Source organism: Pinus tabuliformis, chromosome 8 (genome assembly GCF_031772625.1).
Source record: "Pinus tabuliformis cultivar Carrire ecotype Pingquan chromosome 8, CPIR1, whole genome shotgun sequence".
NCBI lineage: Eukaryota > Viridiplantae > Streptophyta > Pinopsida > Pinales > Pinaceae > Pinus > Pinus tabuliformis.
In genome coordinates this window covers 1,355,136,060-1,355,146,367 of record NC_142294.1, presented here as the reverse complement: position 1 = coordinate 1,355,146,367, position 10,308 = coordinate 1,355,136,060, and positions in this window count along the sequence as shown.

The following is a 10,308-nucleotide window of genomic DNA, read 5'->3' as shown; positions in this document are numbered from 1 at the left end:
GTTGAAGTGGGTTCCACTTCTGCAGCCATGGTAATCATGTACAACCCTTTCTGACGAAGATATCGAGCCATTTGGTCCTTCCATTCGTAATAGTTGTACGGTGTTAAGATCGATGCTTTGAGAAACTCCATTTTTTTGTCGATCTTTGATTTCCAAGCTGTAATACATGCAAAATAAAGTACTGCTGCACCTTTTATCTAGCAACCTGTGGGCTCTGATACCATGTGAATGTGTTAGAAAACTTGCATAAATGAATCTAGCTAGTAAAGGTTGAACACATAGCTTTGCAGAGCAAAAACACTAAAAGAAAATCGAAAGAACAAAAAGAATGATTAATTCAAAAAATAGGTTACGATGCTCATGACATAGCAATACTGGGTGAAGATTCCAAGGTAATGCGCCATAGTGGTGATCAATGAGAGGACTCAAAACTTACAGCAAGTTCCGTAGAGAACTAACCGATTGCGGAGTGAAAGGAAGAGCAAATCAGGGAGTACATCATGCAGAAAAAAAGGAGGAGCAAATCATGCAGTAAGGATCTTGCATGTAGTCCCATGCTCTAACTAAGTGTCTGCATGTGCCAGTAATGAAAGTCCTAAGTGTGTAGTACCTCCAACACTACATTCTTGAGTATAAATAGTGAATCGTAATGGTTTGAATTACAAGACTAAATAATGTTAAAATTTTTACAGAATCACGATATGTCCATTGTAATACGTAACTATTGAGAGGCCTTTAAAAAATACCTAGCCACACCGGGTGAACTTTTCCTGATTAATAAATCACATTAACTACATTCATAAAGAAGTTAGATCTTTCATAGAATTAGGATGCAAACATCATAACTACGGGAAAGCCTTCAAGAAAGTCCCACTTCGCTTTTTCTTTCATTTGAACACATTTGTGATGATTTTTTTTTTTTTTTGTAATTTTTTTAATATTTATTTATCAATGTTCCACATATTACACAACCCTCTCCAAAACTCCATGATTTACGGTCAAATGTACCATAACAGGATGTGGAGAAAATTGATGGAAGCTCGATACTCAGAGGAAAAACTTGTAAAACAACATTGCAGAAATTAAATTAGTTAGCAGCAGAAATTATTTAAAGAGGATCTTTATAGTGCCAGTCTAAGGATCTTCAGAGTGGCCGTGATGTCGAAAGAGAAAATGGCACAGTCCGTTGTTTGGCTTCTGTCTCGAGTGACAAAATAATGGCACGCCTATCCACTCCTGCTTTAGTCCGCCGAAATTTATCAGGGGAGCATTTAGGAATCTGTTTGTGTCAGAATCTGACAATTCAATCTCATTGTTGGCCACCCATATTTAACAGTTACTTAGATTTATAGTTTGTCTGTGTCAGAATCTGACAATTCAATCTCATTGTTGGCCACCCAGATTTAACAGTTACTTAGGTTTATAGTTTGATTGTTAGATTTAAACTGGGAAGGTATATATATATATATATATATATATATATATATATATATATATATATCATGATTGTATTAATCGTTTTAGAGATAACTAAAATTTAACAGGTCATAGGCTTGTAGTCAGATCATTAAATTTAAACCAATATAAATTTATACAGTTTGACTGCATTAATAGTTCTATAGATTGGGAATTAAATTCGTTGTTAATGTAGTGATCACTTTCATTACAGAAACAGTTACATTTTCACCAGCCTCTTCACCGTTTTGAAGTCACCCTTAAAGAAATAATATTTTTAAAAATATTATGTTGACATTTAGAACAACTATAAGATAGTGATATATTCCTATCAGGCATATGGACCAAGTACATTTGATCTAATCTCCACATCTGGAATTATTTAATTTATATACATGCGGATCTAATCGCCCACTGATATGAAGCATGGATTTTTAAATTGAATTCCGGCGCTAAAATAATGAGTGGCTTTAAATGGTTTGGCAAACGTCTGCTTCAAAGTCATTTTCTGAAGCTACAGGGATGGGTTTTTAATGTTCAAACGAGACAGAGACTTAATATAATTATTGATAGTATTACTTGCCATCACCACTGCGTAGTATCGTTGTATAATCTATTATGTTATTAAGCAATTATTTTGCTTAACATTTAGGGTATTGTCAAAAAATTTATATGGTTTTATAATATTGATTTGAGAGTTTTTAATATTAATTATAAGATTTATATTAATAAGTTTCAATATATATATTTTTAAAGAAATTGGTAGCTTTTTTATTATATAGATTGGAAAAGGGCCAGGTCTTTTTCAAAATTCAAGAATTTGTTTTCTGCAATTTTCTTAAGTTTACATTGGATAAGGACTTTCTTGCTACCCATATTATTTACATATATTCTTATAGAAGAACTATAACTGTAGACTCTCTAAAAAACACTATTATATTCTATACATCTACATAGCATATATATAAAAAAAGACGAATTCTTTCTGCTACTAGACTCAGCTTCTTCACCTGCGGGATCATCCACAGAAGTGGCCAATTCCTCTATGACATCCTTTTCTTCATCCAAGACCCGCACAACAGCAGCAAGCTCAGCAAGCGTAACGTTGATGGTTGTAGCATCCCCAACCTCAAAAACTTCGTTTAAGACCCCAACAATCGGAGTTTCCACTTTAATTTCGATGTTGTCGACCTTTTGTTGAACACTCAACACATCTATGCATAGGCCTTCCATAGTTTTTTGCAGTAATTCCATATCTTTGCCCAATCCAGATAATTGGGCATAAATAATAGTCATGTTTTCATTAATTTCCTTGACGATATCCTTTACTACTTGTTTATAGGAGCTCTCCACTAGGTTCTCAACACTTCTAGGCCCCGATCCATGGCCAGACCCCGAACTACCATGCCCTGAACCTCCCCCACTACCATTACGCATGGAGGCCATCTTTGTAGCAATACACCTCTAAACAATAGCAATCTTTTGATTAACTGACCGAAGCTAGCTACAATATATAATAGCCTCATCAATCCCAACATTCCTCCCGATCTTATTTTTCATAAATGCAAGATGATTCAGAGTCTTGCCAATGTCAATTCCCTCCATATTTCTTACCACCAAAAAATAACCAGGATCATAATGCAATGGTACCTTCTTTCGCACGAGGAATAGCTATATTACATATTCCGATGAGAAACCAAAACCTCGACGCCCACCTGTCCTCGTACATGATTTGCATTCCAACGACACCACACTTGTGCCTTAACTCACAACCTACCGTCCATGCTTCCAAGGCACTGCTAAGGGGCCTAGGGGAGTTGGCCTTCTTAACTACCATTTTAATACTTTGATGACTCGTACCTCCACAGTACAACATCGGCCTGTTGCAACCGATTAGGGGATGTGACATGAGGACTTGTTTTTATATGGTTATTGGCGCACAATGGGTGGAAAAAATAAATCTTATCAACTTTTTTTAACAAATAAATAATTCTTGCCATGATTGAGGAGGTTTCATCATCTAGGAGATTGGCGTTCTCAAGGATCTTTACACATTTTGGGATAACCATCATGGAGTTGCCAACTATAGATTTTTTTTTTTATACCATTAGCCTAACTTATTTTCAGACCTTGCCAAAGTGAAAGGGCTTCTGCTTGATTATTTGTTGTAGTGCCAAGACTCCAAGCTACTTTACTTCTGCTTTTTCTTTAAGGTTGATAATTAGCCCTCCTGCTCCAACCTCTCCACATAGGTTTTAATATTACGCCTAGGGTTTATAATTTTAATCCCTTAAGTTTATAATTCCTTGGGTTTATAGTATTAATCCTTTGGGTTTATTAATCTTAGGGTTTATGTTCCTACGATTTAATATTAATCCTAAGGTTTAATGTTATTCCCTTGGGTTTTTAATATTATTGCTTGAGTTTTTATTCACATATGTTTATAATGTTAATCCTAAGGTTTATAATATCAATCTTAGGGTTTAATGTTTATTTTAGGGTTTATATCGCTTCGGTTTATAATATTAATTCCTTGTGTTTAATATTATTCCTATGGGTTTATAATCCCTTAGGTTTATCAGTCCCTTGCGTTTATGATATCAATCCCTTATGTTTATTAATTTAAGGGTTCATATTCCTAGGGTATAATATTATTCACAAGGTTTATAATATTAATCCTAAGGTTTAATTTAAATATCTTGGATTTATCATCCATTGGGTTTATAATATTATGTCAATATGAAAATCAACCATGGATGGCAAACCATGTTTATTTTAGGGTTTATAATATTTATCTTAGGGTTTATATACATTGGGTTTATAATATTAGATCCTTGGGTTTAATATTATTCCCTTTGAGTTTATAATGCCTTGGGTTTTTAGTGTTAATCCATTGCGTTTATTAGTCCCTTTGGTTTGTAATATCAATCTCTTGGGTTTATTAATCTAAGGATTCATATTATGAGAGTGTAATATTATTCATAGGGTTTATAATTTAATCCTAGTATTTAATATAAATCCCTTCGATTTATAATCATGGTCAACCATGATCAATGGTGGTCCAATGTCACATTATGACAAAGATTGTCTCAATATGAAAATCAACCATGTTCAATCATCGTCAACTATGGTCATTCATGGTCAACCATGGTCCATCATCATATTGTAAAAAATATTGTCTCAATATGAAAATCAACAATAGTCAACCATCTTTAATCATGGTCAACCATGGTCAAATGTCACATTGTGACAAAGATTATCTCAAAATGAAAACCAATCATGGTCACTATGAAAATCAATCATGGTCAATGATGGTCTAACATCACATTGTGAAACTTTTGTCTCAATATGGAAATCAACCATTGTCAACCATGATCAACCATGGTCAATCATTACCAACCATGGTTCAATGTTGCATTTTGACAAAGATTGTCTCAATATTAAAATAAACCATGGTCAACCATGGTTAATCATGGTCAATAATCACCAATAGCCATGGTCACATTATGACAAAGATTGTCTCGTGGTCCAATGTCACATTGTCATGACCATGGGCATCCATGATCCACGTCGCATTGTGACAAAGATTGTCAATATCAAAATCAACAATGATCCACCAAGGTCAATCATGGTCAACCATGGTCCAACGTCACATTGTGACACATATACTCTCAATATGAAAATCAATCATGGTCAACCATTGTCCATCACAACATTGTGACAAATATTGTCTCAAATGAAAATGAACCATGGTCAACGATGTTTGTTTTAGGGTTTATAATATTTATCTCAGGGTTTATATACCTTGGGTTTATAGTATTAATCCTTTGGGCTTTTGAGCTTTTAGTATTAATTCCTTGTTTTTATTAGTTTCTTGGGTTTATAATATCAATCTCTTAGGTTTATTAATCTAATGGTTCATATTCCTAGGGTATAATATTATTGATAAGGTTTATAATATTAATCCTATGGTTTAATATAAATCCTTTGGTTTATAATATAAATTCCTTTGGTGTATAATACTAATCATAGGGTTTATATTCCCATGATATAATATTAAGCCTAAGGTTTAAAATATTAACCCCTTGGGATTATTAATTTTAGGGTTTATATTCTTATGGTTTAATATTCATCCTAGGGTTTAATGTCATTCCCTTGGGTTTATAATCCCTTGGTTTTTAATATTAATCCCCTGGGTTTATTAATCCATTGAGTTTGTAACATTAATCATAAGGTTCATGTTATGAATCTTAGGTTTAATGTTTACTTTAAGGTTTATAATATTTATCTTAAGGTCTATATCCTTGGGTTTATAATATTAATCTTTTTAATTTAATATTATTCCCTTCGGTTTATAATCTCTTGGATTTTTATATTAATCCCTTGGTTTTTTAATATTAATAATACAGTTTATAAAAAGATTATAATATTAATCATATAATTTATATTCATGAGATTTAATGTTAATCCTAGCATCTAATGCTATTCCTTTGAGTGTATATATTAATCATACAAAATAACCATTTGTTTCAAATATGGTGGATATTGTATTTGATAATTCCCATAATAATTACTTAAACAAGTAGTGTAATGGTATAAAATTTGTATCAAAGATGGTTTCCACTTAAATTTAATGCATTTCGTTGTAGTTTATTTGGAACTGTGTAACTTGTGGATTGAGAGTTGTATTGTAACAAGCCATACTCAAAAGATATTGAGATAGAGGGATTGACTATAATCACATGTTAGCTAAACTTGATCTCCTTAATCAATTTTATTTCCTTGACAACCAACCTTAGCAAACCACCCTTATGCTCAAGCCATTAAAGAAAATTGTTTGAGTTGTTAATATTATGAATTGAGTAGCTAGCCTCGGATAACCAATGGGTTTTTTAATTTTAAAAGTTTCAGTTGAATAAAGACTTAAATTATTGACTTCACAAGTGTATAAATATATTCTTCATAGTTAAAAAAAAATAAAGTTGAATGGTAGCCATACCTTTTGACCTAATTAACTATTCATAAACATTTATGAAATTAATTAATTAATTAATTAAAATTTATATATGTAAATCATTTTTATTAAAATATACAACTTATCACAATTTTATCATTCTAAGTTATATTGTAAGTTATTTTTCACAACTTTTGAACTGGGTTTTTTTTTTTGTTCGGAAGAAAAAGCATAATTGTATTATATTGAGACTATATAAAGGATCCAGATAGTACATTGTCAAGCATTTGAAGCTGGAAAATCTAAAAACAAAAGGAACAAAAACTAGAGGAAGAGTCCCTCTATGAAGAAGAGGCGGTTGTGCTGCTGCACATCAGAAACAGTTCCAAATTGATCTTACAACACATGCAGATTCTGAGATGAATACAGAGATTGTTCAAGACATTTCATATACCATACATATGCCGAGATGAAAAACGAAAGGGGTGAAAATAGCAGACCTGGAGATAATTGAAAGGAGATTAAAAGCCAGGGATAGAGAAATCTTGTATGACATAGGATTCCTCGCCAAATATTACCTTCATGGACCAGGTACCTGTTGCTAGAAGAAGACCATCCTTTGACAGGCAGTCCGCTTGCTGGTTCTGAGCCCTGAAAATATGTTGAATGGAGCTATCTCTCATAAGTCCCCAATAAAACATAATCCTATCCATCCAGCCTGCGAGGTGTGGGTTCCTGATATTGCACTTTCCTTTGACATGATCGACCATGATCTTGGAGTCTCCAAAAATTGAAATGGACTGTATATAAAAAAAAATACAGAAAGCCAGGAGACCCGCAAGGGCTCGCGCCTCAGCCATGCTATTGGTGCCCTTTCCTGCATGCCATGAAATAAAATATTGAAGATTCTCATTCATTATAATGTGTAACCCACAACCACAGGAGTTTTGCTGAGCAGCGCCATCAAAAAACGCCCTTGGGGTCCTAGAGAGATAATCTTCTTGCACATTTCTGTTGACAGCTTTCGTTTTGGTTTGCTTTTTCGGGACAGAGTCATAGATGGATATGATATGTTGTAAAATATCCTTGAGAGGCTCTTTCACTTCTTTGAAAATTTTTCTGTTCCTCCATCTCCATGCACACCATAGGACAATAATAATGAGAGATCTCCATGAATCTCTCTGCCCATTCCACCATTCAAAAGCTGCATGTGTTGAAGCATGTAAAACAAGAGGAAAGCCATATAATATTGCCAATTCATGCCATATTTGCTGAGTAGATTGGCATTGGAAGAACATATGAAAATTGGATTCCTCTTCTGATTCGCACATTAAACATCTGCTCGGTCCATGCCATTTCCTTTTCTTTAGATTCTCCCAGGAAAGATTTTTATTGTGGAACACCAGCCACGAGAAGTAAATTAATTTGGGAGAGCATCCAGTTTTCCAAAAAGCTGATGGGAATTTAGGATTGGAATGCATGGTCTTAAAACCAATCAGATCTGAATAGATATCCTTTACACAGACCTGTGTATTTGCTGTTTGCGCCTTCCAGATTAGATAATCATGCGACCTGGACCGATGAAAACCGCAACATCTCAAGACATCCCTGACAGCATTCCATTGCCTTGCCATAGGTTCTGACATACCTAGATCACAGGCCTCTTTCCATAAAGGAAGTGGGCCATGCCATCCTGCTATAAGCTTATCCCACGTAAAAAAGCCTTTGCTATGGAGGAAGATTAGAAGCCTTTCGGGGATGGAGATACTCTCTCTCCCACACATGATGGGATCTATCCCAATGAGGATTCTGCTGCCAGATTGTAAGCGCCATTTTAGATTCTTTAGGAAATATTGCTCTATTTTACGAAAACTGAGCCATATAGCTGACCCGTACTTGGCTCCAATCCTTCCTAATCTGAACCAATATTCCATGTCTTTGCCTTTCATATATTTCTTTTTTATAGTAATGCTCCACGACCCTTCCCCGAAAATGCCTCTCCACAGTGATTTGCACAATAGTGCTTTTCCGAAAACCCTCAAATCCAATAAACCCCAACCTCCTGAATTCTTCGGCATAGAGATTTTTTCCATTTTAGTAAGATGATATTTTCCCTGTTCCGACTTGCCGCCCCATATAAAGTTTGCAGTTATCTTGTTCATTTTCTGGATGATACTTGCAGGGAGAAAGAAAATGTGTGCCCAATATACAACAAGTTGAGTTAGAACTGCTTGAGTTAGAACAATTCTTCCTGCCAAAGATAGACACTTGTATTCCCAGGAAGAGATCTTTTTATAGTATCTATCTATTAACCATTGCCAATCTTCTTTAGAGTAACCCTTGGCCTTTAGCTGAAAACCCAAATATTTTAATCCTTCCTTGATAGACCTCGTCTCTACCCCAAACAACACAGAAATCCATTCCACTGTTTCCATATTGGCGTCATTGTGGAAGAGAATGGATTTAGATTTGTTAATTTGTAAACCAGTAGCACTCTGGAACCTATTTAGAATGTCATTGAGACATATCCATGAGATCCTGCATAGCATTGCAAAAATGAGCACATCGTCGACAAATAAGTTGTGCGAGATGTAGTTGTTGCGGCAAATCTTCACTGGCCTGCATCTGTTTTCAGAAACTGCCTTATTAATATGAAGGCTTAGAGAGTTCATTGCTAGAATGAACAGCAGAGGAGAGAGAGGGCATCCTTGACGCAGCCCCCTCTCTGCTGGGAAATAAGGAGAAGGAATCCCATTTATGATGACAACATAGTTCACGTTCTCTACACACGCCATGAGCCAGTTTATGACATTTGATTTTAGGCCGATCTTAGCTAATAAGCATCTAATGAACCCCCAATCTAAACAATCAAAAGCTTTTTGTAAATCAATTTTCAGAATGGCAGCTTCAGATTTATTTGAGAGCATGGTAAACAGGCTTTCTTGAGTGTTGGCAACTGCATCCAATATATTCCTCCCCTTTAAAAAAGCATGCTGATCCTTTGTTAAAGAGCTGGCTAAGGTCGCTTTGATCCTTTCAGCAATAATTTTTGTGATGATTTTGAAGGTTATATTGCATAATGAGATCGGCCTGAAATCTTTAAAGGAGTCCGCTTCCAATTTCTTTGGGATAAGAGCTATCTGCGTGGAAGATGTAATCTGATGAATGCTGCCTGAGATTCTTGCTGCCTCAACCATCCTCAACAAATCTAGTTTGATGATATCAAAGAAGTGTATAAAGAATTCTATTGTCCAGCCATCTGGGCTGAGGCATTTGTCCTTCTTGAAGGCCTTCATAACTCCTAGAAGCTCTTCCTCTGTTATGGGCTGGAACAGGCGATCATTTTTTTCATCATCGAACATTTGAGGGACCAGATCTATACCCCATAAGATATCTTGAAAACTGCAATTTTCCCTTCTTTTATATTGGTTTTTAAAATGTCTCACAGCTTCCTTTGAGATTTCTTGTTGTGAGAAGAGAAAGCCTCCCTGACCATCACTTATTTTCCATATGGTGTTCCTCTCACGCCTGGAATTTGCATACTTATGGAAAAATTTAGTGTTTCTGTCACCTTCTTTGAGCCAGATTGCCCTGCTCTTTAGTCTCCATGAGACTTCTTCCTGCTTCAGTAAATTTTGTTTTTTCCTTTCTAGCTCATTTCGGCGGCATCTCATGCTAAAAGGAAGTGAGTTGGCATCCGAATCCTTGGATATACTGTCCAGTTCCTTTTGTATTTCTTGCAGGGCCAATCTGTCTGCCTGTTTCTTTTTGTATTGCCATTCTTTGACCACTTTCCTCATAGTGGATAGCTTGTCTCTAAAAGTCATAAAAGGGGGGGTTGTATTTTTTGCAGATAAGTCCTTCCATGTTTTTGTAATAAATTCATTGAAGTCTGGATC